The sequence below is a fragment of the Talpa occidentalis genome, unplaced genomic scaffold (assembly GCF_014898055.3).
Source record: "Talpa occidentalis isolate TD23 unplaced genomic scaffold, MPIMG_talOcc4v2.1 talOcc4.16, whole genome shotgun sequence".
Taxonomy (NCBI): Eukaryota; Metazoa; Chordata; class Mammalia; order Eulipotyphla; family Talpidae; genus Talpa; species Talpa occidentalis.
The window spans coordinates 66,147,743-66,159,743 of NW_023601653.1; positions in this window are offsets into that span (position 1 = coordinate 66,147,743).

Sequence of the window (12,001 nt, forward strand, 5' to 3'; positions counted from 1 at the left end):
CAATTTGTAAACCCATGTGAAACTATCAGACACTCTGAAAATGCCTCAGGTCATGAGATTATATTCAGAATTCAGGGCATTTGTACTATCAATTCAAGATTTATTAATAAATTTTGATGACAATATATTTAACATTTCTAATGTTGAAGAACTAGAAAAGCAGCATTTCTGCTTTTTTTAACTTGATGATAACATTATAGGTTTAAAATGCAGATGTTATGTGCAACAAATTTAGCATTTAATGGAAATTATTTTCTCTTCTAGCTTTAAAATTGGAGAACTTGCTGGAACTGGTTATAAATGCACATATATAATGTATGACCATGTAAGTGCTGATGCGTGCCAAATTGATGGCTATTGTACCTGCAAGAAGACAATTTACTAAGATCATATAAATACACAGGGAAGAAAAAGAGGAACATCTAGGATTATCCCTTGTGATGGCTTCAAACGATGGGAAATATTTACTTCCCTAGAAATTGATGTTTTATTTCAATAAATTTCATGTATTATTCTTTAATTTTAATTCACAATATATACAGTAAAATAGAATAAAAACCATATTAATAACATTGGGAATGATACAAAAAATAAGGAATTTGAAGGAACATTCTTGGGACTGAAATAGTAAATAAAACCAACCAAACTGGCACAGAGGTATTAAGTAATTTTAAGATGTCAAATCTCCCAGTACTTTCAAATAGATCTTGTCACTCTATGTGCATACACAATAGGTTATTTAAATACCAGTCTTCCGTCTGTCTCATTATGATATCTATGAGAAGAATGAACAGTTAAGGTAAGAAGATAAATTTTCAAAATAACAGAAAAAAATATGCTTTTGAGAAGACAAGTTAATAGTTAAATACAGTTCTACAAAGTCAGGAAACATTAAACTTTGTTAGTCATCAAGTTACAGAGAGTTTGAAAACGCATAATGTCCACTGAATGGAACAAAGTGAACAGAATTTATTCGATCTTGATTCACCAACAAGGAATTATCCTGCCCTTGATCAGGGCTGAGCTGTAAATACTAAGATGCACACATGTAAAAGTTACAGAGCTGTCTGCTTTCCTGGGGCTAAAATTAGAGGAAGAATTGACTTTAGTAATCACAATAAAAACACAAAGCAAGTGAACTAAGTTCCTACAAACAGGGAAATGATAGTATGACAAAGATCTGGTCTAGAAGAAAAAATTAATAAAGATGATCTTCATATAGTAGTGAGTCCTCGGGCAAGTTAGGGATAATTAGGCAGCTTCACGGACAGCTTCAAGACCCTCCAGAGAGGAACTTCAGGAGCGGTATGGAAGGTTCCAGAGATAAGGGCAACAAATTCCAAAGGGAACCACCAAGACAAGGGTTGATAAAACATTCCAGAACAAGGCTGATAAAGAAAAGTATGCTAAGTTAAGGGTTGGGACACAGAGACTTAATTCTGGGCACAGAGACATTAAGGCAATGAGTGAGCCCACTGAGAACCAGTCAATCACTAAGAGACTAGTGCAACATTAGAATAATTAGGGGAAGAAATTGCATATTCCCTGAAGCACTACTCCACTTTGGCTTCCTTTCCTTCCCTGACTTGGCCTGGGAGACCCACTTTATATCTGTTCCTTTTCTCCTTAATAAACTTTTTCTTTCTCTAAACAAATCTGCCTCTTTTCGTTTGCTTGCCTCGGCATCAGTGAAGTTCCTGCTGCGGCTTCGTGAGACACCAACCCATCATTCCTGCAGCCTGGGATCATTCCTTGCTGGGAGCCTGGCCCTAATATCCTGATATTACAGTTTCAGTAATATTTATATCTGAGAATATTTTCATCTGAGAAATGAAAAATTTATGAACATGAGAGAGCTGGGATCCAGAAGTCTGAGTATTTTGGATATAAATAAACAGCGAGTGAAATGGCCTTGCGTTGGAGTGAAGATGAGGGTTAAACCTCGGAGTTGGAGTGTGGGGTAGAAATGGTTCATACAGCCCTGGGGGAGGGAAAGTCAGAAAACACAGAACTTAAGGACTGAAAAAGAATTTGACATCTTCAGTTACTCTCATTCCCTAAAGTTCCCAAACAGACCAGGACAGAAGGAAGTCTCCTGCCCCCTTTTACAGTCACACACCGGGCTGCCAGTACCAGGTGACCTGGGCCACAGACCTTTGCTATGGACTCCAAAGAAGCATAGGTTCTGCTAAAATATATATGGAAATGGATTTCTATTTTGGTGATAAGATTAATTAATTAGCACATATTTAAACATTAAAGTATTCAAGAATTAAACTTTGCATTTTGTCAAAGTTGGAATTTCATAGTAATGGAGGTGATAAGAAATGATAATTTAGATACAGACACAAGTACACACAAATATGTATGTATGTATATTCCAACATATACACAAACCACATTTAATGACATATTAGATGTAGTATATAAGAGAAAAGGACTTCAAGCATGACTTTGGCTTAGGTTTGCTTGTTTTAATTTTTGACATAATTTCAAATCAAACATGCCTGGAAAAGCAGTATCAAAGATGGATGTGTATCTTTTCCTCAAATTACTGAATGTCAAATTGTTTAAAAAATTCATTTTATATATTCTTCCTGATCTGTCAGTGTGTCTGACTCTCTGTCCATGCAATATCTACCTACCTACCTATGTATTGACAGCTTGGAAGTGTGTCAATGAACCCTCACAGAGTGAGAGTTTAATACAAAAGTTGTAAGGTGAGTTCTCTAGACTGACAGATTTTTACTGATTTGCATTGCATCCTGCTTGGGTCCTGATGCATCTTATAATTCTTGCTGAGACATACGTATCTGCTCTATCAACAGATAATGACCACAGCACTTTGTAATGCAAAGTTTTTGTTTTAAGATCAATAAAAAAGATCAGTATCATTTCAGTTGATAATTAGTTTTTAAAAAATCAAGTTTTAGACATCAAGAAGTGACCAGTCTATCACCTTAGGCATTTTAGTTCAGTGTGAAAACCCAAAGACCCACAACACTCACCATAGAGATACTGTTTTCAACTACCAGGTGTCCAGAAGCCACCGTGCAGCAGTAAGCTCTTTGCAGCTGGGACATGAGGTTGTCACTTCAGTGCATGTGAGGGACTTGTTGGTGACAAGAGCTATATACAGTAAGGGATAAATTCAGTAATCTGGAAACAAGATGTAATTTTTTTTAGCTTCACAAAACTTGCATTATCAGGAACAAAAGGAGAACTCCAACTTTTACAAACAAATATATGTACAAGCTAGTTCACCATTGTTTAGATGTTTCTGTTTCTGTTCAGACATGTCACTTTATGAAGTAGCTGTGAGGTAGTGTCAAGGATCAAGAAAGATCTAAACATCCCCACCACTGTCACATAGTATGTTATTTGTCACTGAAGTGTGAATGAGCTATTTCTGAATTTGTCACTTTGGTTTTAATATTTATCTGTTTATTTCTCCCGATGGAAAACAGATTTATTTTTGGTGCTTTTAAGTCATTCGAAAAGGGAAACTATCTTGTGGCATCTCTCTGGTCAATATGCCTGACTGAATTTATAACTGCCCAATAAAATTACATCTGTAAAATGACAACATCTGATAAAACAACAATGTAGTATAGTAAATCTATAATAAAATTTCATAAATATTGGGTAACTTGTCAGAGATCAAATTAAAAAAAAATGTTGAATAATATGGACATGAGCATGTCAACCATTGGTAAATTATTCCTGATTCATTTGGAGCTACAAGGTCATCATCTCTATTCAGAAGGTAAAGTGTAAAGATCAATGCTGGTGAACCCATAAAAAAAATATTTTCAGGGGAACTAAATTACCTTATGAAGCTGCCTGGTTAATCTAAGATAATGTCAGGCATTTTAACTCTAAGATGAGGATATGCAGAGTTAGTGAAGAAGTAAGTGACTACTTAGATTAGACATACTTGTGTGATTTTCTCATTAAAGAAATATTGCTCATAACAGAATTTATGGTATATTATAAACTGCATCAGTGTAGTGGAATCCAAAATTGTTAACTGGGATTATAAGAAATACACATTTAGCACAGCATAGGAATTTTTCTGTGTGTGTGCTTAGTGAGTGTTAAAAAAATCTTAAAATGAACAATTCAAAACACAAAACTGGTAATCAAAGGAAAGGATTAAATCTTTACCTTTCCTTTTCTTTAACAACATAATCCAGAATGAAATAAAAATTGTTGGTAATATTTTTTTGTAGAACATAAAAGCAGGGATTATGTGATTATGATTACATGAGTTTATAGATTTTGTGTGTAGAGAAAGCTCTATACACACATACAAGAAAATAACTGCATGGAAAACTGATGAATATGTGTCAATATCCTGTGTCAATATCTTGTTTTTAGCATTGTGCTGACATAAGTAAGATATTACTAGTGGAAAAAAAAATGAGTAAGTGTTGCAAGCAAGCCCTCTGTGCTGTATTATTGTTGCTACATTCTGTAAAAAAAAAAAAAAAGAAAGAAATCATGCCAAAAAAAATTAATGAATAAAACAGAAGAGAAGACATTATATTTAATTCTCCTTATTAGAACAACTATCTTCATTTTCCTTTGCTTTTTATGTCACAAGTCCACTGTTGATTCCCTCATTAAAGTCACATTCTGTTACATTATTTAACAAACTCTTTCCACATGAGTGGTGGAGTTTCAGAACTGATTGAAATATTAAATATATCAAGCTTTCTTTTCAAAGAAAGCTCATGGAAGACATTGCTCATCTTGAAAACTTTATTTCTTGCTGATTCTGAATTAGATCTGTGATCCAAACACCCAAACATGTGTCCTAATTGATTACACTGGTACATAAGAAATTCACTCTCAAATTCCGTATGCTTCAAAGTCAACCAAAATATAGACCAGTGATAGGCTTACTCATAAAACCTATCTGAAAAAAAAAAATGGAAACAAATATAAATAAAAAGTTTTGAAAGGTTCCACAATTTTTCAATGTTTATCCTTCCAGAAATTTTGTGTCTCAAAATTTCCTTGAGGGCCTCCCTGGTGGCACAAGGAGTTAAGCACATGACAGTGAAGCTGGCTATAGCCACTGTAACATGAGCTTGATCACTGGCCTCCTAGGGAGCTACCCATATGGTGCAGCAGACCTCTTTTGACTGGCCCACTGCTCCTCTCAGCACTGTATTTCAGTCAATCTGCCTGTTCTGTTCCCCATTCTGTCTCTGGTGAATCCTCTCACCCCCTGCACATCTGGCCCCAGTTCTTATATGCATAAGTTAATAAATCTTTAAAAAGAATTCCTTGAGATAGCCATGACTATCATTTGGCTTTAGTGAAATGGATCCCACTCTGGTATCCAAACTGGGTCTCAGCTGATTTCAGCCAATCTTTGTGTCTAACCCACTGGCCACTGTTATTTGTATCCAGCCTCCTCTGCTTGCAGAACATGGAGAGTCTCAGAGGCCTCCTACAAGGATGTGGGAAATAAGCAGAATACATGAGAATTTATATGCATTTGTTCTAGCTATATGCATTTCAAAATCTGAACAAGGTACTGAGTTTTGGCCCAAACCAGCTGAGGCAATTGTAGAGCATGTGTGTGTGTGTGTGTGTGTGTGTGTGTGTGTGAATGGGTGAATGTGTACATGGAACAGTAACAGGAGGTCATTTTCTTTCTACCTTTTAGGTCTCTGCCTTCCCGAGCTGACTTAAGAAGGCAGGAATAAGAATCACAGAATGATACAGGGAAATACCAACCACTGTGTGCTAAAGAAAATAAATATCCATAAAATATAAAGACAGAGATGCTTGATTTAAAATACATTGCATGTGTCTGTGGAGATATACTTCCTGGTTTCAAAGGTAAGTCTCGTTGAGTTGTTGTGGGGTTTTATGATGCTTAGTAAAATGAGTATAATTATGTATATTTATTGTCAGTCTCAGAAATTAATATATGGTAAATGTTTTAATCAGGGCTTAGTACAATGTAAATAATGAATACTTATTATTATTTTAAAAAAGGAAAAATTTTTGTGGAATTTTATTATACTGAGTATATACACTTAGGTTTGCCCATGTTCTCATTATTCCCCAAATATTATTTTAAAATTATTTGATGTCCAAACATTAAAAAACAAAAAACCTTCCTCTGACCTTTTATCATAAACAAAGGGAGGTGCCAGCAGGCACAGTGAGAATTTCCTGTATTGTGGTTCCGGAACTTTTGAAGCTCATGATTTTGCTGCTTCTGTTTCATACTGCCCATCCACACTCACCAGTAAATAGGTGATTGGAGAACATTGCTTAAATGAACAATTTCCATTTTTCTTTTAACTCTCTTCTTACACAACTTTCGGATTCCTAAACGTCCAGAACAGTCCATGCCCAGACCCAGATCTTCTGGAACAAGCGAGCCTTCCCCACACCGACCAGGAACACCTTCCTCATGGCAGGTATGTGCAGCCCCTGCTATGCCACTGGAAAATAAAAACAAGAAAATGTATGTGATGGATATTGATCATTTTGAGGCAGGACTGGGGAAATAATGAGAATTTTAAATTTCATATATATCAGTATATTCCTCTGATTTGTAATTTTATTATTCTTCATTACACATTATAGAAATTGTTTTGTAAAGTTTTTCCAAGAGGTTGAAAGGATGGTATCTGACTGGGACAGCACTAACAGCTTACGAGACTGATTTACGAGGTTAAATTATAGCAACACTATTTGAGTATAGAACTAACTAGAGAATTTGAAATATTAATGCCAATAGTTACAAGTTCATAAAATTTCTCATTTTGTTTTGACATCCAAAAGTCAGCTGATGTAATAGTTCTACAAAAGATGTGAATGGCAATATACTTAGGGAGTGTACCCATGTTAATGAAGAATCTTTTAATGTTTATTTCTTTTAAGGGAAATGCCTGCAAAAAAGTAATTTTGGGTATGAGAAAATGCAATGTTTTGTAACCAATGTTGGCTCAAGTGTCATCATTCAAACTATGTAAAAGAAATGCAGGTTCCCAGGGAGTCATCCCTGTATGTGCTGGGAGCCTTCATCACACCAGGTCCAGGGTGTCCTTTGTCTTTTCATCCCTATTCAACTTCCACAGAGTTACGAGCCCCCTGACATGTCTCTAGCAGGGACTGATTAGAAGAGGACACTGCTAGGAAGCATTTTCAAAATGATGGCTGTGTTACAGGGACCAGCCAGTGATTTTACTTCTGAGTTGGATACCTGCCAGCTCTGATACCCTGAATAAGTGGCATTGTAAAAGAGACATAATTTTTCTTCACTGTCTACTGGAAATGATACATCTTATGATTTTTCCCTGAGAGAATATGTTAATGTCCACTACTTAAGTCCACAAACAGGACTTTGTAAATACCTATCTCTCCAAACTGAGATCCCAATAATTCTATGCCCTCCCTCCAAAAAAATTACTGGTGAGTCTATATTACTAAGAAGGATCCAAAAAAAAAGAGGAAAACACATGAATAATCTCACAGAATAAATTTCGGTATTGCTTGGAGCTTTCAATAGTTTGTTTTCATTTTCCAATATTTACTCGCAGGCAAAAATTAAAAAACTTTTTGGATTATCTCCTACTAGTTTCTGCCTTTACGAACTTCTCCAGTGTTTTCCTTCGAAGTTATTATCCCACCTCTCTTTCTCTACAGCTCGTCAGACCACTCTATGGAGGTGGATTTCTGGGATCTTAGGAGTAACATGCCTTTCGTTGATGGCTATTTTGGGAATTGTGTTGCAAGAATTTATTCTAAGTAAGTTTTTCTAGGCAAGTTTGTATAAAGTTCAAAACCTTGATGAAAATATTTAATAATAAATGTTTCATTTACTGGCATGGAATATTTTATTTTTTCACAAAACTGTGTCTGATGATTGCTATCATTTCTTACAGCATATCTTAAAACTAATAATGATCCGACAATCTCTCCAGGAAATAGCACTGAAGGTTGGTTCCATATTTGTAAACCTTGGGGTTTCTAGAAGATGAAATAGGCAGTTTCCCTCTTTTTTTATACAGACCCATGATGGATTATTGTAATCTAGTTATACAAATTGACCTACTAACTACGATAGTCTCATTTAATATTCTCCAGCATACAAATTATTAAATTACATTGATTATACATCATCTATATATTTAAGTGTTAAGGAAATACTAACTTGAAATGACAGTTTTTCTTCAATGAGTGTTCACATTTAAGTAAAAAAACAAATTAAGTTGCAGTATAAATCCCTGCTAAGCTGCAATATCTGGCTGTGTTGCTCCTAAACCATAAATTTATATCTTTAATTTTGACCCTGTAACTTTTAACTCAGAATTTAGAGTACAGATTTCAGCATCTCTGACTCTCACCAAGTGAGCTTGTTCAAACCTTAATTTTCAATATGTTTCATCCAATTGTTTTTAAAGTTGTCTCAACATCTTTTGTGATCATATCTCCTTCAGCTTTATAATGTTTTACCATCTTTTTCCCTAGTTAATTGCAATACAGCCGACATAGAGCATTGTATAAGCTTAAATTGCACAGTGTTAATTTGATAAACTTGTGCAATATGCTGGCATTATATATTAGCTAACACATCCATTTCATCACCTAAGTGACACTTCTCATTGTGTTGATATCATTAAGATCTACTCTTTTGTGCTGGTCACAAGTATGAAATAGAGAAATGTTACGTTTCACAAAACTGGGTACTAGATCCCCAGATCTTTTTCGTGCAATGTTTTGAAGACCGGAATTTTATTTTTGAAAATTTGAAGAATATTTTGTTCTAACTGAAAGTTTATATACTTTGACTATTATTTTCTTGTTACCCTGCCCTGCAATGATTCCCCACATTGTATTCACATGTCACCACCACTCATTTTGCAAAAATTTGAGTGCCTACCACATGCCAGGACTTACATAAATGAGGATAGTAAATGCTTAGGACACAACATTATAAACCTTGGGATGAAATTTCAGGTGAATTGTTTTATTCATCTTCTTTTATAAGATCAAATACCTAGCACATATCAGAATTCTCCTAACATAATGCTATTTGTGCTATTATTCAGGAAATATATTACAATAATTTATTCCTTTAAAGATCTCTACAATCATGGCTTTTGTGTGGCCTATGGCTTAAATCTCAGTGCTACCACCAGGAAGTATCTCTGAGTTGGCCTGAATTCAGTCCCAGGCCAGATGCTAACTCGCTTGGTTCAGCAGACTTCTCATGTCTTGCCTGCTGCTCCTCTGAGCAGTGTATTTCAGTGTATCCTCCAGTTCTGCTCCCCACTCTGTCCCTGGTGAATCTTCTCATCCCCCACATCTCTGACCTGCATCCCAGTACTTCTATGAGAAATAAATAAAACCTTTATTAAAAAAAGATCTCTAGATCTAATATATTGCTAGATTTTTACTCCTAGAATATAGAAAAAAGTGCAGATTCAACAGAAAAACATTTTTAGCTGTATCTAGAATATTCAAATGTATGCTCAGATAGATTTCAAAGTTTTTGTAGAAAAAAAGTGAATTAAAAAATAATTTTTGAATGAATAAAGAAAGCTGAAAAACAATATCCAGTTAACAGTTATATGTTATTTTTCTCTTAGACTCTGGATACAGTTCTTGTCAAGAAAGATGGGTCGGCTATCAGTGCAACTGTTACTACATTTCCAATGAATCAAAACCTTGGAATGAAAGTAGTGATTTCTGTGCTTCTCAGAGTTCCACCCTCCTTCAGATGCACAGCAGAGAAGAATTGGCATGTATTTAATTCTGGTTTCCTATATGTTTTAAGTCTTGGTAAAAATTGCCATCTCACTAAGCCGAATTATTTGATTCCAACTTTCAGTAGATCATACTGGATAATTATTTGTTAAGCTATGGTTTAATAATATCCTATATCTTCATATAACAATTATAAAACCTATATGAAATTCATCAAAGATGTATGTTAATTGGAATAAAATTCAAGGCAAATTTAAAATGAAATACAAAGCACTTTTTAGAGATATTTCAAAGCAGATGTAATAGGTTTATTTTAAAAAAATCAACTAAATATTTACAGTTTTTAGCTATTTGTTTTTGTGATTTATTGTATAATTCTCAGTATTTTGTCGTCAGTTTGTGATGTATCATCACAAAAATTATCCTGTTCTTCAAAGAAGTGAAATATATTTCTAGCCCCATGTAAAATCTGTGCTGAGTATAATTTGCCAAGATTATATACACATAATTTAGCCCTTAAAACACTCATGTAGAATCAATTTGAAGATCGGTCTCCTGTGAAGGATATTCCATGAAAATTCGAACTCCATTTATAATATTTTTCTTTTTGTCTCCAAGTGAGATTTTGTGTTGTTATTTATAAGTGAATGGGCCTGACAAGTGAGGACATAGGAGACTCATGACTTCCTCCTAAGCCAAATGTTACAAATGATTTCAATCTGTTTGACAAAAGGCTGAATCTAATGCTGGACATTACATTTAAAAAAAAACGTCATCCCTAGTATGTTTAAATTAAGTTAATTTGTTTTTGTATCTAAGCAGCATTTTATGAAGCGTAATCCATACTTTTTCTGGATTGGAGTGACCTACAGTGCAGCTAACAATACCTTGGTGTGGCTGAATGGCTCTTCTGTCTCCCAGAATCTGTAAGTTTCTGAGTCAAGGGTTTTTCTGTCCTTAAGCGTTTTCTTGGATTTCATCAGAGATGAAAGCTGTGATCCTCTGTTTAGGGCATAAAAACAGAGAAAATAGTTGGAACAGAAAAACAATTTTAGTTGCTTCTGACATATAGTTTGTGAACTTGTGACCATATAAAACTTCTGACATTTTTTTTTTTCTTTTGCCTTAGAACCAACACCAGGGGTGTGTAGGTGTGTGGGTGTGCAAGATGGCACATTCACTGGGCCTGTCCAGAGAAAACAGTGTCCTTGATTTTCTTTATTCTGTAGGAACCCAGTTTTTCCAATGCCTACCCAAACCCCATGTCTCAAATATCATGTACTTATTTTTATATATTTATAGTCTTCAAATCCTCTTTCCATACATAAACATGGATTTCCAGAATCCTACAAAGGCAAGTTTTATGCCCTGACTTGTTTCCCTGGACTGGATTTGTCAGTGCATCTTTAATATAGATGGATGTAAAGTATATCAAATATCAAATCCACTAATAACAAAGGCAAAATGATACCTGACCTCTATGCATTAGATTATAGAGGGCCTCCCTGGTGGAACAAGAGTTAAGATGCAACCTATGAAGGTATCAGAAGCCACTGCAGCACGAGTTCGATACCTGCGAAGGAGCAGCCCACATGGCACAGCAGCAGACCGTCCTGACTGGGCTGCTGCTCCCCTCAGCAGTGTATTTCAGTCAGTCTAAGTGTTCTGTTCCCAACTCTGTCTCTGGTGACTCCTCTCACCACCCACCCCCTACACTTCTCTGGTCTGTATTCCAGCTCTAATATGCATAAGTAAATAAATATTTAAAAAAAGTTTTACTATAGGTTATGGAGGTAATAAATGAACTTTAGTAATGAGTTACTCTTAAATCGTGAAGACTGTAGCTATTGAACAAAACATATGACTTAGTATAATGTCCTATTCAAAGGCTTTGAAAATTTCTACTATTTAATAAGAAATATCTCTTAAAAATTTTCATTTCTTTCTCCCACATGTTGCATTTTCATTTTTAATTCCAGATTTCCAAGCTTTAAAATTAAAAATCCAAATAACTGCATTTTATACAGCCCAAGTGGTTACATTTCAGAAGAACACTGCGGGAAGGAAAACCTTTTTATCTGTAAACAGCACCTTATTTAGGTGTTGATTTGGTGGAAGAAGTGAGCAGTGAAGGCCCACGAAAAGAACACTAAGTCTCCCTCTTATCCTATTCCAATTATCTAATTTTGGGTTCTGTGAAATGTTTAAGTTGTCTCATATTAGTTTTATATATTTGAAAATGTTATAAAAATATTGAGTT